Consider the following 21,676-nt stretch of genomic DNA (forward strand, 5'->3'; position numbering starts at 1 on the left):
TGATAGCCGCATGGATTACTTGTTATTAGTATTTTAATTAATTTGTTTACCTATTGATTTTGAAATCAATCACATAATTTTATTGCTATCAATAATAGACAAAATGCAATGATTCAATTTTGAATATGAATCTCAAAGGGAGGTCTACTTTTCTCCTAATACCAAGATAATATGGCTACTCTTTTTTAATATATTTATTTTAATCATAGTGGCTTACATATCATTGACGATAACATTTTAGGTACATATTAACATAAAAACAGGGGAGTTCCCATCACCGAATTGTCCTCCCTCTACCTCGGCTCCCGTCCTACCTCCCACATCCTCCCCCTCACCCCCTGGGCTGCTAGAATAAGTGGTCCCCTCTGTGCCTAGCTTACTACCTAGAGGTCCTACGCCTGTTTGGTCTTGGTACCTCCCTTATTTCCCGCTCTAATTGGGAGGCGGGACTAGATAGTTCAAGTTATGTGGTTTTGTTTGAAGAAGGTACAAAACCGGGGGGGAAAAATCAAATACGCCGAAAATTGGTGGAGTTCTTCTTGAGGCTCTCATCCTAGGTTTGAGAGACGAAGGGGAAAAGGAGGGTGAAACATCACAACAGTACAAAAAGAAGTGTCAAGTAAAATATCCAGTGAGCACTCGAACAATAAAGATAAGCACCACATAAAGGCCATGGTCTTGAGATAAAAAACATGGCAGAGCACATAAAGGAAGAAAAGAAAAGAAGAGAAAAAAATATAAATGAATTTGATTCCATGTGAATAGTATCTAGTCTGCTCAGTTGTTGCAAACAGACATTCTAGACTATTTTACAGCCTGTTGCCCCTAGAGGACTTGAATCAGTTAAATCAAGTTCAGTAAAGACATTAAGAAGATTTCACATATATATTACATATATGTTCATATATATATATATATATATATTTGTGTCACTCAAGTTTGTAATGAAACCAATAAATGAGTGTTATAGTGTGACTACTTAAAATCTTACTTTTTATCTTTATAAGTTCTACTAGCATAGAAACATTAGCTCTAGTTATACATTTCTTTTGATACTTATACCATAGTCAACAGTTATTTTAGAGTACTTAGAGAGTTTCAGTGAATATTAAAAGATAGAGGGTTGGAGAGATAGCATGTAGGTAGGGCATTTGCCTTGCATGCAGAAGGATGGTGGTTCGAATCCCAGCATCCAATATAATCCCCTGAGCCTGCCAAGTGTAATTTCTTAGCGTAGACCCAGGAGAAACCCCTGAGCGCTGCTGGGTGTGACCCAAAAACCCAAGAAAAATAAAGCTAGAACTTCATATATTCTAAGATATTTACAAAGATGATGAGAGTGGATCTAATTCTTTATGAGTTATTTCACTTTATTATTCAACAATAGTCTCACAAGATTAGAAATGTGTTAAAATTAAAATATTTTATCTTAGCTAAACTTTTTGTTATATATTATGCATTCAGTTATGCTTTTTTTACCAATTGCCTAAAACTTTTATATATACTATAAGTATATGGGTCAATAATATAGTTTATAGTTTATATTTAACTTAAATAACTTTATAGTTTAAGAATATAGGTAAAATATGAAGTTGGCTAACTTTAAAAATGATATGGTTAATTATTAAATAATATTTTAATGTTAATAGCATATTAAAAAACAAGGATCTCAATGCTTTATTCTCCCTTCAATTTCCATGTCATAGCTCATTTTTATAAGGGTAGATTCATTGTAGCATGTGAAATTAAATATGATTTTATAATGAGAAAACAGTGTCAGAAGGAACAAAAGAATTAAGGAGTTTTAGAATTTTGGTAATAAAAACGGCTCTATTTGAAACAATATTTGTCTTATTTAACAATTTAATGTACTTGGCTATGCTCTTCCTTTCAGTTTTCTTTGAACTATAAATGGAAACTACAAAATTTTTGCAGGTCAAGAAAACACCATTTTTCATTCTCCAGTTTTAAAAATCTTATTGCGACACCTGAAGAAAAAAAAGTGCACAAAGGAAAAAATAAGACAGGACTATGCCTTAGGGAGGTGGGTTTTAACTTGTGTTAATTTTTACAGACCATTTGCCACTTGTTTTGAGTCCCTAAACCTGTCCTTCCAAAATGACTATCCTTCTAACAAAAAAAGAGCACCATTAACTACTCTTTGTCTAATCTAGCTTCTACAGATAGAATATCAAATTCGATTGTGAATTCAATGTCCCAATCCTATAGCACATGAGTGAAGATGATCAAGACAGGTGTCTATATTTAACTATTATAAGGGTTGACATTCTGCTTAACAAATGTATAGTTATTTTCCTCATATATATCTTTTCTTATATTCATAAAATTATCAAATATAACATCTTTAAAATATATTGTTTTCACTTCATATTTTAAAAGCAGTCATAAAAGTTTTGTTAATAACATACACCAGAGCATATTCTATTAGTCATTTAAATACGTCTATATTCCTTTCTTTTTTATAAGACCATGACAAGGTCCTCTACCCATAAAGGAGGCTTCCCAGTACCATACAGTTTATTCATTTTTGTCACTGTAACCATCTATCTTATTTCCCCACACACAAGCTAGGACTCTGTCAAAATGTTCTGCCATTCTAGAAACTTCCAGTGCTATGGAGAGTCTACCTAGCATCATGGATGTAGGGTTTGCATTTTTTAAAATTTTTTAAATGTTAATTGCTTTATTTCAGCACTATGCTTAAAAAAATTGTTCATTGTTGGGTTTCAGTTCTAGAATGTACACCATCCTTCCATCATCAATGTCTCCATTTCCCTCTCCCCACATCTTGCTCTATGGCAAGTAATTTACTTCTGTCTCTGTCTCTGTCTCTGTCTCTCTCTCTCTCTTTTTCTCATTCTCTTCCATTCTTCTTTTTGACATTGTGGTTTGCACTATTGTTAATGGAGAGGTGCTTTGCCTCTTCGTTTCTCCACTTTCGTCTCCAAGTTCTTGTCCAGAGTGATCAGTTCCAAGTGTCATTGTCCTAGTAGAACCTCTCTACTCTAGCTACACTTACTGTTCTTTGTGATGAGCTTTCTGACCTATCCTGGACTTTATCCTGATTTTTGTCTCTAATGTTTCTGGGTACTATTACCATAGTATCTCTTATTTTTCCTATATCCTATAAATGAGTGAGATTACTCTAGGATTCTTTTTTCTCTCTGGTCTAAGGAATATAGACTCAGTAAATCTATATTTCTTTGTCTAATACAATTGATATCCTAGACTTATTCTTTATGTATGAACATAAGAAATTATAGAACAATCAATATTACATATAGCTTTTTTTCTCTTTAGCTGATTTTGGGTATTGTGTGTCAGTCAGTACTTTAATCTTTAAATACATTTATATCTAGCTTATTCTAATAACTAAATATTTTTATGTTTTTCTGCTGTCTAAATTCTATGTATGCTTCTTGTTTTATTAGTAGTAATTTGAGCAGTTTTATGCTTTTTTCTGCTTGTAGTAATAAATGATTTTCTTATTGCTACAGCATAGCCTTACTAATTTTCTCTTTAGAATACAGAAATCCCTTATTCATTATTTTCCTATATTTTCTAATATGAGTATCTATCTATTATTTATCATTTGCAGTCTCTATGGTAATATCTTCTCTTTATCTCTACTAATTAAATTGTATTATATTATTCTCAGGTGCTCTGTATTTTTAAATGTGTTCTTATATGAAAAGTTTAGAGGTTTTTCTAGAAATATGTTCTGCTAAGTTAGGGTTTTTAGTTAAAAAATAATACTTGTTGGTCTTGTACTTTTTCTTTTGAATTACTTAAAGTTTTTATTATTATGTTCATATTACAATTAAACACTATTTGGCAATGTTCTAGACAAATTTTTGAGGTAATCACCTAATAGTTCTTAGTACTAACTTCTGATTCATGCCTTGGGATTAGTCCTGATTGTACTCAGAACAGAATCTATGTAATGTTGGCAAGCTAATACAAATCAGCTGTGTGCAAGGCACACAATGGTTGTACAATCTTTCTGTTCCCATTCTAGTCTCTTATTTAAAGTATATTTCCAAAATGTCACAAAACTCCTTTATTTATTGTTTTTTAGTTCACTAAAAGTTGATCTTAGAATGAACTGTGACTTGTTCCTTCTTTTCAATTCCCTTGGGTTTCACCACATGCCTTTTATTTTTTAAGTGCATTAAAAGTTTTAAGATAAAAGATATTATTTTGTTAGTTGAAGCTGATAAAAATGTCAGCTAGTTGACCTAAAATAGTTATCCTTAAGAAATTCACAAGACAGACATCAAAAGGCATGATGACAAGGAAAGAACAAAGGAACTATTCTATGAGCTAGGCTAGGAGCTAGGTAGAATAAAGATAAAATGGAATAGAAAATAGGATAGCTTGAACTACATGCAAAGTAGTTCATTCTAACATAGCTGCATCTTTAATAGTAATATTTTGTCTTGTTAACTTTTACCTATTCCTGTACACCATCCGTCCTATCCTCTCACCAATATATATCTTTACTACAATTACTAATTTTTATTTTTTATTTTATTTATTTTGGTTGCTATTTTGTCCTACATGCACCTGTAGCTAGGGGCTACTTGTGGTTTTGTATTTAGGGGTCCTGACACAGTTGCTAGGAAGAACATATGCTGCTTTGAATTGAACAGGAATAATTAAGCACATGCAAAGCAAGTACATTAATTTATGCATTTCTTTGGTTCAATAATTTGTTTTATATTTGGGTCATACTTTAAAAATATGCCAAGATGTATATGATCATCATATTATTCTAAATTATTATTTGCAATAACCAATAGTGATAGGTACCAATGAAGATAAGACCACTAGTTGTGATTGTAAGAGAAAAGAAGGATTGAGGTTTGGATAAAGTCACAAAGATTGTAATTTTGTAACTGCAAAGGATTGTAATGCAAAGATTGTAATTTTTGATATAAATTTCAGAAAGTGATTTTGTTTCTTAGGGGATCAGTTAAATAAGATGGGAAATAATATTCAAATTGTCTGTTCTACTTTCTAACAAAATACAAAGTCTCTAAAAGAAAATATTTTAATAAGACGCATGTCTCAGTCATTTTGATTTATTACTGTGCTCAGAAAATGATGCTAAATAAAGGTTCTTGATGACTGTACATCATGTTTGAAAGTGTGCAGTGGTCAAATTAGGTCATGGGAAAGAAGATTTCATAAGCAAGCATAATGATAGTACATAAGGAGTAATCATAGAAAAAAATGGTTTCTTCTTTGTACTTTTTGATAAATCTTTACATTGGCTTTAAAATGGCTAGAGTGGAGGGGAAATAGTACAGTGGGTAGGTAGGGTGCTTAGATTGCATATGGCTAGCTCAATTTCAATTGACCACATCCCATAAGTCCCTGCAAGCATCACCAGGAGAAATTCTTGAATGTAGAGCAGCAGTAACCACTGAGTATATTTGGGTATGACCCCCAAACATATATATATATATCTTTGTATATATATTGTTGTTTATATATAAACACATATGTATACATATATAAACATACACATATGTTAATATATAAAAACATATATGTTGTATTTATGATGTTTGTATATATATATAAATTACTTTAAGATATTAAGAAAAACAGGTAAAAAGAAAGTACATAGTGTTAATTATAAAGACATCCAGGATAGAGAACTGATAGTCTGTGGAGACATGAGATGATAATCTGAGGGCTCTTAATGTAGATTATTGGAATGCCAGTCCCTGTAGGCCCCAGTAAGGAATTTCTATCCCTGAAGGTATGCCCTATGGGCTGGAGTCCAGTATTAAGTATTTTATCTGTCACCTCTCCAGGAGAAAGAAAATCTTCAGAGGTTTTACCTTAGCTTCTCTGTTCTCACACACATTGCCTTAGGAAATGTAAAATTCCTCTGAGGCTTAGTTAGCATTAGGAATGCTAAGGAACAAAACAAATTAGGAATTTGTTATCTGCCATTTTTTCGTTGATTATTCCTGAACAATACATGTTCTATATGGAATATAGCTTGGAAGCTCATCTATGAGTCTTTGAGCCCTCTGCCCTGTTGTTTTTTTTTACTATTATGTTTGTCTTATTTTCTGTTTCTTGTTTGTTTTTGTTTTGGGGCTATACCAAGCTGTGCTCAGGGGTTACTCCTGACTATGCATTCAGAAATTGCTCCTGGAAGTCTTGGAGGACCAGATGGGATGCCAGTGATCTATGTTGGGTCCATTCCAAGTCGGCAGCATGCAAGGAAAATGTCCTACCGCTGTACTATCACTCTGGCCCTTGTCTTATTTTCTTTCTTTCATTTTTTTCCTTTGGCTATTTTTAGTGGTGCTCAGGGGTTATGGGCTCTGTGCTCAGAAATCGCTCATGGCTCAGGGGACCATATCGGATGCCAGGGATAGAAAACATGCCTGTCCTGGGTCTGCTGCCTGCAAAGCAAATGTCCTTCCACTGTGCTACCACTCCAGCCTCATGTCATTTTTTCTTATTCCATGTAGCATCCCTGCTTCAGGCCCATTATCTCTGGGCTGGACTCCAGCACACAGAAGCATAAATTAGTTTTACTTGAAGAGAGAACATTAACTTTCTCTCTCTCTCTCTCTCTCTCTCTCTCTCTCTCTCTCTCTCTCTCTCTCTCTCTCTCTCTCTCAGTGGTTTCTGGTGTTGGGCAACTACAGAACTACTGTGTTGGTGTTGACTTGGCTCACAGGACTTGGTGATGTAACTTGATAACTTGGTTACAGGGAAATCCAGGGCTTATTACTTAAATGTAAGGAAATACTTTCAGGTTCTGAGTGGTTAATATTCTTTAAAAGTCACTTTGAAGGGCCAGAGAGAGAACATGAAGGTGTAATTATCATTGCAATTTAGGAGTCACTGGACCTCCAGAGCATCTCCCACAGACCTCCAGAAAAAAAAAAGAGAGAGCATTAAAATTTGGTTTGAGAAGGAAGTAATATATGTTTTCAAAGGTAGTATGTGGAGGAAATTAATGAAATTGGAGACATTTGATAAAAATCATGATAATATGTTTTCAGTTCTTCCACTACTACTATGCTTTCAAGCCTTTGATGTGTGATATAAAGATGAAGAGTATGATGTTTAAAGGTAAAATAAATAATTGAAATAATTCTTTTCTCTAGATCAAAATAGGTAACCTATCATATTCTTCTATGTCAATTGTAGCAGATAATCTACATAAAGCATTGCCTGTCTCCACATGTAATTTCAGTGAGGCAAATGTAGGAGAATAAGGGATGGCTACAATATTGTAACTTGACTATAACATAATTATAACATGAATTTCTCCTGCAGATCTTACTTGAGACAGATCTTATTTTACTTATTTATTTATTTATTTATTTATTTATTTTTAGTTCTGAGCCATACCTGATAATACCCAGGGTTTACTTTTGGTTCTGCAGTCAAGAAGTACTTCTGCAGTGTTAATTAGTCCATATGGGATGACATGGAAACCTAGTTGACTGAATGCAAGGCAAAATAACACCTTGTTGTAATATCACTACAACACCCAGAAAATATTATTTCTAAGTGATCTTAATACTTTTACTCATAGAGGGATTATTGTCTTAAACAAAACATTAAGGACCAATTCGCTTTTAATTAAGAAAATGTGGGAGCTTAAATACTCATGCTTTCTTGTGTTGTCTTTCATTGCCCTATATATTTCAATGCTTAGGTATCTATTTGTGTAAAAGATGGATCATTCATTTCAGTAGGAATATTTATATGTTTAGCAGAATGTATAATTTTCAATTATAAAATTATGTTAATCATGCCTAAGTGTTTACTTTTGTAATAAGTATAATTCCTGATATCCTGTATTTACAGAAATCATACTATTAAGCATGTTAACAAAAGTCATTGTAGATAAAGGCTTTCAAAACTTAGTTTCAACACCACTTTTTCTGAGAAAATTTTACAAAAACTGTTTTAAGGTTATAAAAATAAAAATATAAAAATAAAGTAGAAACGACACAGTTCTTCACAACAGCTACAGGAAACAAATCCCATCCGGGACATCCTTAATACTGCTGGGACACCAACAAGTGCCAGATCTAAATTGTCTGACAACAAGGAAAATGGGAACAACTTGACCTAAGAGCAGGTTATCCAACCTCACCAGCTAACGATAAGACAAAATCAGAAGACTTGTCACTTTTTGGTCTGTGCAAAAGCCAAGATCGCGATTTACAGATGACTGGCTGATAGAACCATGACCGGACTGTGTGTATCCTGGAACCAATAAAAAACCCTAGTCTAGGGTTTGAGCTACGACCTGCACAACAACCATGATCTCCAGTTCCAAAGGTCTGTCTGAGACAATTGGAACTGAATGGATCTTCTGGAAACACAAAGGAAGACACTATCCTAGGCTCCATCCTAGAATCAGCACAAAGACCAAGATCACCAACCACAGAAGACGGATTAAAATGACACTGAGGGAACAGAACTTCTAGAACCACAAAGAAAGACTTCATCATAAGTCCCACTCCTGGACCTGTGTAGATACCGAGATCTCTAGATAAAGAGTTCTGATTTTATCACCCAGGAAGGAGAGGAAGTCTTCCAAACACCACGAAAGCACAAAGGGGAGAGTAATGAACCTGAACGGAGTTTATAGTTAATCCCATGACAATATACTCCAAGGATGGAGAAACCCTGTATCTCTAAGACCAAGGGAATTCCTTTTCAAATGACCCCAATATTTACTGTGCCTGTGCAGGAGGGAAATAAAAGGGGAAAAAAAGGCAAAAAGCACAAAACATTTTTTATTTTTATTTATTTTTTTATTTACCTATCTAGTTTTTGTAGATTTCTTAGTTTTGGTGTGGTTATTGAAGTTGTTGTCTCCATTTATATTTATATTTTTTTCTTCTTTTCTTTTCTTCCTTTATGTGCTCTGCCATGTTTTTTATCTCAAGACCATAGCTTTTTTGTGGTGCTTATCTTTTTTTTAATATAATTTTTATTTTGATCACAGTGGCTTACATATTGTTGACAATAATATTTTAGGTACATATTTACACAAAATCAGGGGGGATTCCCATCACCAAGTTGTCCTCCCTACACCTCCGTTTTTTCCCTACCTCCCATTTCCTCTTCCCTCACCCCCAGGGCGGCTAGAATATGTGGTCCCTTCTGTATCTAACCTACTACTTAGTAGTCTTGCATCTGTTTGGTCTTGATGCCTCCCTTATTTCCCCCTCTAACTGGAGGCAGGACTAGTTAGTTCAAGTTGCGTGGTTTTGCCTGAAAAAGAGAAAATAAATAAACTGGAGTAAGAGTCTAATACCCTGAAAATGGGCAGAATCCTTCTAGAGGCTCTCATCCTCGATTTGGGAGATGAAGGAGAAAAAGAAGGTGAAACACTCCACCAGTACCAAAAGGAGTGTCAAATATCCAGTGAGGACTCCGGCTATATCGTTAAGCACCACAAAAAAAAACAAAGAACAAAACAAAACAAACAAAAAACAAACAAAAACAAACAAACAAACAAAAACACGCCATGGTCTTGAAATAAGAAACATGGCATAGCACATAACGAAAGAAAAGAAAGGAAGAGAAAAAAATAAGTATAATTGGGGACAACAATTTCAATAATCACACCCAAACAGAGAAATCGACCAAAATAGATAGGTAAATAAAAATAATAATAACAATAATAAATGAAGGTGAAATATATATATATGTATATATATGTATATATATATGTATATATATATGTATATATATATGTATATATATATATATAAAATAACCGAGTTTTTGTGCTTTTTGTATTTTTGTTTTTTTCCCTCCTGCCCTGGCACAGTAAATATTGGGGTCATTCAAAAAGGAATTCACTTGGCCTAAGAAATAAGGGATTTCTCCGTCCTTGGAGTATACTGTCATGGGATCAATCCTAGACTTTGCTCAGGATCATTTACTCTCCCGGTGGTGTTTTTGTGGTGTGTGGAAGACTTCTGCTCTGTCCAGGGTGCTTATCTTTATTGTTGGAGTTCTCACTGGATATTTTACTTGACACTTCTTTTTGTACTGTTGGAGTGTTTCACCTTCTTTTTCCCCTTCTTCTCTCAAACCAATGATGAGAGCCTCTAGAAGAACTCAGCCCATTTTTGGCATATTTAACTTTTACTCCAGTTGATTACTTTTCTGTTCTTCAAACAAAACCACATAACTTGAACTATCTAGTCACACCTCCCACTTAGCGGGGGAAATAAGGGAGGTACCAAGACCAAACAGGTGTAAGACCACTAAGTAGTAAGCTAGGCACAGAGGGGACCACATATTCTAGTAGCCTCAGGGGTGAGGGAGGAGGATATGGGAGGTAGGATGGGATCGGAGGTGGACAGAGGACAATTTGGTGATGGGAATCCCCCTGATTTTATGTAAATATGTACCTAAAATTTATTGTCAACAATATATAAGCCACTATGATCAAAAATAAATAAAAATAGGAACTGAAATAAATAATTTAATGATAATAAATCATGACAAATTATTTTAAGAAATTATTTGATAGAGACAATTTTAACACTTACAAAGGTAAAAGTAAATTGAATATTAAGATGTATGCATCTCTACTTTTTTTTTTTTGCTTGTTTTTTTTTTTTTTTTTTTTTTGCCCAAATGTGGCGGCGCTCAGGGTTTACTCTTGGCTCTGCATTCAGAAGTTAGTCTTGACAGGCTCAGGACCATATGAGATGTGAGGATCAAACCCAGGTTGTCTGCGTGCAATGTAAACACCCTACCAGCTGTGCTATTGTTCCAGCCCTGTGCTTCTTTATATTTACTGCACAAGTTAATCTTACACTGGAGCAATAGAATAGGAGATAAGGTCTTACACAGCATCCATTTAGCAGAGACCATAGTTCAATCCCATCACTGTGTATCGTCCCATGATCATAGCCAGAGTTGGCTTCTAAGCACCAAGCAAGATATGGCCAATGAGTACTGCTGGGTTGTATCCAACTCCCCAGTCCAAACACTGTAATAATAAAAGTGAAAGGCATGGGACCAGAGAGATAGCATGGAGGTAAGGCATTTTCCTTGCATGCAGAAGGCCTATGGTTCGAATCCTGGCTTCCCATATGGTCCCCCGAGCCTGCCAGGAGCGATTTCTCAGCATAGAACTAGGAGTAACCCCTGAGCGCTGGCGGGTGTGACCCAAATACAAAAAAAAAAAAGTAAAGGCAGCAAGCAATAAAATAATGTACTTAAAACAGTACGGTACATATGTTTCTGAAGTTTTAACCCAAGTGTAGAGTCACATTAAGCTGTCAAATTCACAAAGCATATAAGAACAAATTATTGGTGTGGCTGTTCAGCTACCAGGTAGTTTTATTACAGTGACAATAAAAAACAACTATTGGGTAATTTCCATACAAACAAAGCTGAATTTGGGGTTAATTTACACACTGCTTTTATTCTTCAAAATTTAGATATATAAGTGATGCAAATAAAGTTTATGTTAAAATTAATTAAATATGTATTATTGACTAAAATATCTCTTTGAGGAGTGGGAAGATATTAAACCAAGCAGACCTAGCATACTGCCATTATGAGTTCTATTCCCATCATTATATATGGTCCCCAAGTACTACCAGGACTTATTTCCCCAAGCAAAGAGCAGGAGTAAATCCTGAGCATTACCAATTGTGGCCCTAGAACAAGATTAAATAAATACAGAACAAAATCAAATAAAACATACCTTTGAGAATCACACATGAATTTTCTTTTTATGAACATCTTCATTTTCATGGAGGCAAAGACAGGATGATAATCACTGTGTAAAAAGAGAAACTGAACAGTATTAGAAGAGTGAATCTAAAAAACAGTTTTACATAAATTGGTTCTCTGATTACTATATGAAACTTGTGAAAAGCCTCTGTATTCTGCCTTCTAGCTCTGAAGAACAAACTAAACAATGTAGAGGAACAAGAAAAAAGTTTCTATACTAAATGAGCTAATTTATTTCTTGCCTGAAGCAAAAAGTTCTAAAAATTCTTTTTCTCCATTAATTAAAAAAGTATAAAAGCACTGTAATTCTTTACACTTTAGAACATTTTTTCCTTACACTGTTGTCCAATTCCAGGTATTTTATAGCCACTATCTACTATCCACATGCCACTCCATAAAAATAAATATAAATAAATTAGTAAATACTGAGTAGAGATATAATAAACATACTTTATAGATTTTACATATTAAACCGTGAGGAACATAGATAGATGATATCAAAACCTATCTAAACTGGCATACACTGGGATTTTTCTTTATTTGTATCAGTTGGATATTTTTAAGTCATTTATTTGTTTATTATTATTTTATTAAATGCAGAACACTGTAAGAAAATGCATATCATCCTGGTACAGGTCTCTGCTTTGATTGGGATCTAAAGTGGAGAGCAGTTCTTCAAGGTTATATTTTGATTAAATCATATCATAAAAGTAATAATAGAAAGGTGAAAAAACATATAGTACAGGAGAAGCAAAAGTAAAATTAAAAGGGAAACTTGCAGGGCAAGCTAATTGGCCATTTGGCTAAAGCAACCAGGTTTTCGAAAACAAAGGAACCTTCATAGGGAAATTTTTTGGCTGTATAAATATCAAAGTCTAAGTTGGCACATGTATTAAAATGCAATAAAATGTATTAACCATGGAAAGGCAACTGTCAAAATTTACCTAGAAATTATTTTCTTATTTTGAGGAAGGGGAAGGTGCCTTTTTGTAATGCTCAATATAGTGGTTCTCGGGCACTGCTGGGCATACTTGCTAGCCAGGCCTGTATTTCAATGTTCTGGCTTATCAATGAAATGCTATTAAGGCCTTCTGTTGCTGGAAAAGTCAACATAACTACAGCTTGAAGCAGTGCTTGGGGTCATATGGTTTTGGAGATCAAACTTGCAGATCTCAGATATTCCAGGGACAGGTTCTAGTCCTTTGATTAATCTACCCAGTTTCCCAGATTTTATAATTATATGTTCTAAATATTAAAGTAACATTTAAGAGTTTTTCATCATTGAACTAATAAAATGTGTCATTGTCTCCTTCAAAAAATAAATGTTTAAAATAATTTTGTGTACATCTTTACAGCTATGTATTAAATCTTCTCTGCCACCTCTATTGAATGTCATTTTTCAAGTAGTGAACAATTTTACATATAATTACAGAGTCCTTGCTCTAAAATAAAGGTGTTGTCTATGATTTGCCCACATTTTAGCAAAAATTTCTTTTTCCAGTCTCTAAAGGTACCTATATAAGGGATTCATGACAAAGGATAAACAATAAGTAGCCATAATAACTACTACATGCTAGACATAAGTTTAACAGTGACTTTTCACTTAACAATATTAAGTAAAATATAGTTATTAACTATTTTGTAGGATTTTATGATGGCTTAATAACCCTCTTTAGAAAATATATGGTTAAATGACTTTAAAATATTCATGTAAAATTTTTTAAAATCTATTTCTTCTCTGAGAGCTTTTCTAGATTTAAAGGCTAATACATATGCAACCTGTTTTAGAAATCTGGGCTCTGTGGATTACTTTTTCAAAGGCCAGATGCAAAAGGCATCTGTGACCAGCTGTTCTAAGAAATATTTTTGCTTGTAGAATGAGTCAGTCTGTAACTGAAAATAGTCAAAGATAATTTGACAGTAGATGTTTTGATGGCAAACCTATCGCGATTATTTCTGGTTTCTAAGATAATTTTTTTTACTTTTTAGCCTTCAACATGTTAAATCATATATAAAATAAAAAAGACAAGATAGTAATACAATTTTTTCTTAAATTATAAATGTAATGTATATAATGTTACCTATTTAAAAAGAAGTGCCAAAACTACTGATTCTAACATAGTCCCTACATTTTTGTTTTCCAACATATTTGTTTCATTTTTATCAATGATAAAACAATTTTAGAAGATATTTAATGTAATAATACATATGCATACATTATAAAACCCAGTGATTCTCAGTTTTATATATGTACATATGATTTTAATTATCATAATTTATATGAATTATTTGAATGTCAAAAGTTACTTTCTGCAGAGTAAATAATGTATGACATTATTTTGAAAATTAATCAATCTATGTCTTTTTAATTTGCACTAAAGTATTTTAATAACCTTATGTGAACTCTCAGCAGGGTAGAAGAGAAGAGTCAATAGCTGTTGGAATGTACTCAATAGGACTTAGTATTTGTGGAATTACTCCTATCACCCCTCTCTGCAAACCCAGATCTGATACTCAGTACTTTGCAGTCATTAGAAATAATAATTTAACATAATTATTTAAATAATAATTAAAAACATGACAAAGATGGTCAAAGAGGATAAAATAAATTCTCATGTTCTTAAGATTTTTGCTACATCTAAACCTAAATTTAGATGAATTATAGCTCCCAAACATTATACAAGGAAGGATAAAACAAGATGTACTTGTAGTAGAAAGATAAATGATGTGATTTTGAAAAAAAAATCTAATTCATTAAAAAATTATTGATCTAAAAGTTGTTTTGAATGCATAGTCTTCATCTATACCTTGTCTTTATGAGTAAGAAAACTGATTTTCAGTGACCTAGCAATTAAATAAATTGTTAACCATATTTGATGAAATATAGGCTAAAAACTAGGTTCTTTGCATTCATATCTGCACTAAATTCAACTTTCTCTGGGAAGATCTTGTACACATCATTAGATTTGCTGTTTCTAAAATGATGGTTAATAGATAAATATTAGTTATTGTAGAATGTGGTATATATCATAAGACTATAAAAACAATAAACACAAAAGGGTCAGAGCTATAGCACAGTGGTAGAAAGTTTGCCTTACATACGGCTGACCCAAGATGGTCCTGGGTTCGATACCTGGTGTCCCATCGAGGCAGGAGCAGTTTCTAAGTGCATAGCCAGGAGTAATCCTGAGCATCACGAGTGTGGCTCAAAAACTAAAAAAGTAAATAAATAAACACAAAAATGTCACTAAAAATCTGTATTTACAAAGTGCACAGAACACATATTAAAAAGAAGTTTAGAACCAAAGAGATGGTGTATGGTTTAAAGAAACAACTCTAGCTCTATCCTCAATATTCTATAGTTCTTTTTTTGTCATTTTTGGGTGCATCTATAGAAGCTCCTAAGTACCACAAGGTCCTTGAATAATACATTATTCATGGATTCTGACCAGATCACAGTTGTTGACAAGTTCTCTCTTTGAACTGCAGCCTGATTGGCCAAAAATATCCAGGAGGATTATATAGGTTTCCTCAGCACTAATTGGAAAATTCAAATGAAAATTTAAAAAAATGGGAAAGAATCTTACAAGGAGAAAAAGTCACTAGTTTGGCAAAATTGTAATATTTAGTAAGTTTTATCAAAATACTTAAATTTCAGGCTTGAATCATTGTTCAAAAATAAGACACCTGTCTTGCCCCAACCTACCAATTCCTGGAACCAAATCAGTTCTTCTATCATCACCAAGATTGATGCTTGATTTCAGAGCCATGTTTAAAGCCTGAAAACCAGAGACTCTCTCAGTTTAACTTCTCTACCACCATCTCTAACAATTTTGCAATTCACTTTATGGATAATCATATAAAAATCTCTCAAACTATTTAAAATGGAACCACCATATAATCTGTAAAATACATTAATGAGTTTTAATCCCAAGATTTTATACCATAAATGTATACTTATTGTGTTATATTTACAATAGCAAAGATATGAAAGACCTACCCAGCATGTTCAAGAAAAGATGAGGGAATAAAAACAGTGTCGTATATGTACTCAGTTAAAATTTACTTGGAAATTTGATGATAACATTTTTCAATATTTTAAATATTTTACATTTTGGGTCACACCCAGTTTTATCAAGGAGTTACCCCCTGGCTTTATGATCAGAGATTACTCTTGTATGACTCAGATAACCATATGGGTGATGAGGAATCAAGCAATATTGTCACTATGTGGAAGACAATAAGTCTCTATAGCTGCTGTACTTTTCTTCATCCCCTGATGTGACACCATGTATGCAAGTTGATAATATGTTATATTAAATAAGTCAGATGGAAAGAAAACCACTATATTACCCCACTAATGGAGCAGTTAAAGAAATTTCCAAGAAATAATACTCAGTAAAAAGAGTACATAGACTACAGAACTATGGTTAATAAAAGGAAATGGAAGTAAACTTAAAGATTTCAATGGACTATAGTAAAAGGATATTAGCACATTGGTGGTGGTAGTAGCATCATACCCATAAATTTAATAAACTCTTATAATTGATCATACCTACAAAATAAAGAACAAGTCAATAAAATTATAAATGATTATTGGAATTCAACGCATTTAAGTTAAACATTATTAAATTAAACATAATTCTGACATATACTCTGAATTGGTTAAATAAGAACATAAAAAGGCCTACTGAACAAAAAACACTAGCAAATTCATCAAAATATATTTCATCGTTCTGAAAATTAGTATCTTGTTAACTGTAAAGAACATAAAAATAAACTTATGTTTTTTTTACTTTAATAAATTAATTTATTTTTGTTTGGGGGGGTTTACTAATGATAATTTGCTTAGGCTTACTCCAATTTCTGTGTTCAAAGATGTGTATCCTGAGCAGGATTCAGGGTACATATGGGGCACCAGAGATTGACCCCCCTATTCATTATGTCCAAAGGAAGTACCCTATTTACTATCACCCAGAATATTTATTTTTTTTACCCTGTCTGTTTATCATTATCATTGTAAAACTAAATATTCTATATAAGACCCTGGAGTTGACAGTGGCTTTTACAATCCATCTCACAGATCATTTTTATTGTTTTTGTCTTTCTGAAGTTAGACTGGAATTTAACTTTTATAGGCTGGTCCTCTTTTAACTTGATTCAGACATCACTCAGTGTACAAAGTTTGCTGCTGTGTCTTTTTTTTTTTTTTTAAGGAAAAAAATCCCACATCAATTGGACAATATAGTCGTGTTTGTTCCAGTAATAGCAGATGAAGCAAATTAACCTCTTGGCAAAAGAGCATAAACAATGAAATCCTAGAATTAAATGTTGGTAGGAGGTTCGGAATGTGCTAACCCATTTCTGATCTATAAACCTACTGTCAGATTTGTATACACACAAGGGAAACACCTGAGAAGGCGGTAATATTTCATCTTTAGCTTATCTTGAGGAACCATGCAAGTGTGAAATGAAAACTTGTAAACACAGTTGTAAACTCACTGACAGTGAATTGAAAACAATTCTCCAATACACATGAGAGTCCATCAATGAAGACTGATTTATTCGTTTAAGGTATTTTTTTCATGAAGTATCCACACTTTTTAGATTTTATATGAAAAAGTATAGACTTTAAATTGTAACATTCAGAACCCAATTAATCATGCTTGTAATCATGATGGGAGCCAAATGTATCTTAATAAATTATTTAGTCACAGATACAGAAAACAAAAATGATAGTGTAAGAGACTTGTAATAGAGTTAAGAATAACATTAGGGAAAACACAGTTGCCATGTTCAAACCAGGCCAGCTCCACAGACTCACTTTATTTTTGAAGAGATGTAGATTGATCCATGAAAGATTATGGCTACACCAGTCCAACCAGTATAAAGCTTTCCACCTCAGGAGAAGAGGATCCGCCAAGCCCCCACACTGCCTAAGGTACTCTTGTTGCCTCTATTATTCAAAATCACCATTTCCCCCATGGCCTGCCTCATCGCTGGCCATTATCTACAATTCCCTGTGACACACTTCCAGTATGCCAATTTTTGCACTGATATCACCAAGGCTCTTTTTTTGAGAAAGTGGGGGCACCCTCCCCTATCTTTCTCTTCCTGGGTTAGCCTAGCAGTTGTAACCAAGGCACAAACGCAGTCACCATGAGGCCTTGCAACTGAGTAGATAGTCTTAAAATTTGTAATATTGTAACTTGCTTTAAATTTCTAGTCAATTTTATTTTGTTCTGTTTTCCCTAAAGAACCATCCCACTTTAAAAAAACTGGATCTTTTTTTTTTTTTATAAGAGTCCTGGGTTTGAGTTTTCCTTATTGGTTCCAAGGTAAGTTCTGCCCAGTCCCGTTGTCAAAGTCAGTTTTCTGTAGTTGGTGTTCTTATTTTTCAGTTCAAAGGATGATACATCTTTTGATTTCCATTAAGTGTTAGGTGATGTGATAGGACAACCTGGTCTTAGATCAAGTTGTCATGTCCTCGTTGTCATATCAAAACTTGCAGAAGTTGGTGCCAGAGCGGTGTTATAAATCTCCCAATGGAGTTTAGTTCCTGGTGTTGTTGCCAAGAGCTGTATCAGTTCTACGTCTGAGATCTGGGATTTGGGTTTGAACTAACAACTGTCCCATCTCCTAGAGACTGAGTTGTATCCACATGACACATGTCCAGGATGGGAGGCACCCTTGTGTTATAAAAAAGTGTGAGTTCTTATCCCTAGAGCAGGGGTGGCAAACAATTTCGACACAAAGAGCCAAAATCTTAAATTGTGAGAATCAGAGAGCCACACCACACAGCGACCTGCCAAAACAAACACTCACACAAAAGCATCTAATTTTAACAATAATCAATTAAACACATATTGCATTTTGCCATTTTGAGTGACGATGAGGGTGTGCTGAGTCCTCCGCACTAAGAACTAACGGCAAGATGGGATCCAACATGTGACACACGGATCCCCCTGCTCGCTCGCCTGTGCAGTTGTTTCCGAGGGATGGGAGATGGAAGGATGCGCTCGGAGATCTCTCCTCAGAAGCAGCAGAACAAAATCCAAACTTGGCAAAGAGCCACAGTATACAAAATCATAAGAAGAGGCAAAGAGCCTCGTTCATTTTGGCCTGGAGCCGCATGCAGCTTGAGAGCCGCGTGTTCACCACCCCTGTCCAAGAAGGTAAGATCTTGTTTCTGTGTCTATCGTTTCCCCTTTTTTTTTACTGTGCCCATACAAAAACGTATGGTGTCATATTGTATTGCTGGTGCTATTCTGGGTAAGGATGACTCTTTTTAAAAAACAAACAAACAAAAAATAAACAAGATTTCTTATTACAGAGGCCCAACTTTGACAACAGAGACTGAGCACAACCTTTGGATCCATAATATCCTAGGCTTCCGCTTAGGGACTGAATGAAAACAGGGAGCAGTTGCTATAGAAGACTGAACACAACAACAATGATGGATAGGAACCTCTAAAACTGTAAAGACTCTATCCTAGACCCTGTCCTATGACCAGCGCAAATACCAAGATCGCTAGCTACAGTGGCCTGATTTTCTAACCCACAACTGAAAGGAAAGTTTCCTGGCACCACAGAAAAGCCCTTGGGATGGGGTAATGAGTATGTATGGAGCCAGCGGGTTGATCCATGATGGTATGCTTCGAGGATGGAGAAACCCTAAATCTCTTAGGCCACGGAAATGCCCTTTCTTCCCCAATACTTACTGTGCCTAGGCAAAAAAAAAAAAAAAAAAGTAGGGGGAACACCAAACCCTGCCACTCCAGCACCCCTTCTTTTTCTTGTTTTGTTTTAACTTGTTATTTTTTACTATATTTTCCTTCTCTTTTTTCTTCCACATTTTTCTTTCTTTTTTACTCTTGTGGTTATTATTTGGTGATTTTTTTCTTTGCCAGGTGCATTTTTTCTTCCCTCTTTCTTTCTTATTTTTTCTCTTCTTTCTTTTTTTGGTAGTTGCTACCAAATTTTTTCTTACTTTTTTTCTTATCCTTTTAATCTCCAACGACAACAGAATAGATACCCAATCTACAACCAGACCAATTACACTAGTATTCTGGGGGGTAAAGGAGAGCGATATGGGATACATGCTGGGAATAGGGGTGGAGGGATGACAGCACTGGTGGTGGGAATGCCCCTTATTCATTGTCACTATGTACCATAAATAATTCTATGAAAGATTTGTAAAGCACTTTGGTCACAATAAAATTTTATTTAAAAATAATAAATAATTAAGAAACTGGATCTAAAATAACAAGATTTTACTAAACCTTCTCTTATTGTATTGATGACTTACTTTATTGGTGATACAGTAATTTTTACAAATGAGTTTGCTACCATACTTTTTTTGCTTCTCTTCTATTTTATTTTTATTTTTATTTTTCAATAACTTGGCTTTCACTTATCAATAAATGAATGTGAACAGATGTATTTTGATCAGTCATTTCAACTAAGTGATGCATTTTCATAAAAGAAAGAATAATATTAGATACATAGTATATTTTCCAGAGCTATAAGGAAGAATGATAGTTTACATTTGAAGGGACACATGAAGTATATGTTTAGAAATTCCTTAAATTTTGCTAAAAATCATTAAATTATATATTCAAGGGGGTCATTGATCTCTAAGTACAAAAAGTCTTAGCTATCAAATTTATACAAAATACAAATGTATAAAAACTATTGAAAGACAAATAATCTAAAATGCAAGAGCATGTGTTTCATCATGAGACATAGATCCACCATATAATTTCAAAGACCAAATAGATCAGAAGGTATTATTTAAAGTGCAAGAATAAAAAAAATAATAAATTGCAGGAATAATGTCTTAAATTCTACCTTTAAATCCTATTGCCTTGAAAAACAATCTAAAAAAATGTTTCTAACTTAAAAAATTGGAGGTGCGGGACTGCCGTGTTATTTAACTGACATGTGACTGGAAAAACTGCTGAAGAAATGCAACTGGCTCTGCTGTCCACCCAGGTTTGGACACAGCATGGCTGGGCATTGGCTGAATACAGATGCTTGTGCTGTCTGGGTTTCCCTTATGTAACCTCTCTCCCGGGAAAGCCACTGTGGCATGAATGCTGGAAGTGTCAATAGAACTCCAATTACCTCTTCTGTAGTTGCTGGTCCCTGGGTCAGGATACATGGCAGTGACAGTGAGCAAGAGAATGTAGCCAGCCTGCTGTTAGCTCTTTACTTTTAGTGCATGTGTAAGATAGTGGAAACTTTAATGTAAAGCTGCTGTTTATGGATTCTGTGTATAGTGAGCTAACTAGTAATTTATTAGTTACTTGGAAGAATAGAGATAAAAACTGTAATTCAATAAATTAAAAAATGAAAGAAATATGTTGTTAGCAAATTTCCTCTCTAATAAATACAGGTTGTTACAATAAAATAAAAGGAAATGAATTCACATAAAAGTTAATAATCAGTATATTTAACAAAAGTAAATACAAACTACAGTATAAATATGATCTTGCTTTTAACTTACTTTGATTTTTCATTAAATGTAATTGGTAAAACAATAACTATAAACCCACTTTATGTACCTTAATGATTTAAATGTATTAGCACAAAGTGGATTATTTCTTAGTAAAAATAAGTGTTTTATTATAATTTTGATGGCACTATAGCTTTTTCGGCATAAAAATCACTATATAATTAATAGTAAGTCGTATTAATATATCTTGATGCTATCGAGTAAGAAATCACATTTAAAATATTTAAACATAACTTACAAAATTCATTTACAAAATTAGTCATAGTTGAGTTTTATATGTACAATGTTTCAGCACCAACCCCACCATCACGTGAGCATCTCACAATTAATCGATGTTTTCAGAGTCCATCCCATGTACCACCCCCTGCCAGAGCT

At 33.8% G+C, this 21,676-nt stretch overlaps 1 pseudogene; it reads right to left on the reverse strand.

Annotated features, from left to right (window-relative positions):
* Positions 1–20,716: 20,716 nt before the first annotated feature.
* Positions 20,717–21,676, reverse strand: part of LOC126022192 (polyadenylate-binding protein 1-like) — a 109,645-nt pseudogene continuing 108,685 nt past the window's right edge.

This window comes from Suncus etruscus, chromosome 11 (assembly GCF_024139225.1).
Source record: "Suncus etruscus isolate mSunEtr1 chromosome 11, mSunEtr1.pri.cur, whole genome shotgun sequence".
Lineage (NCBI taxonomy): Eukaryota > Metazoa > Chordata > Mammalia > Eulipotyphla > Soricidae > Suncus > Suncus etruscus.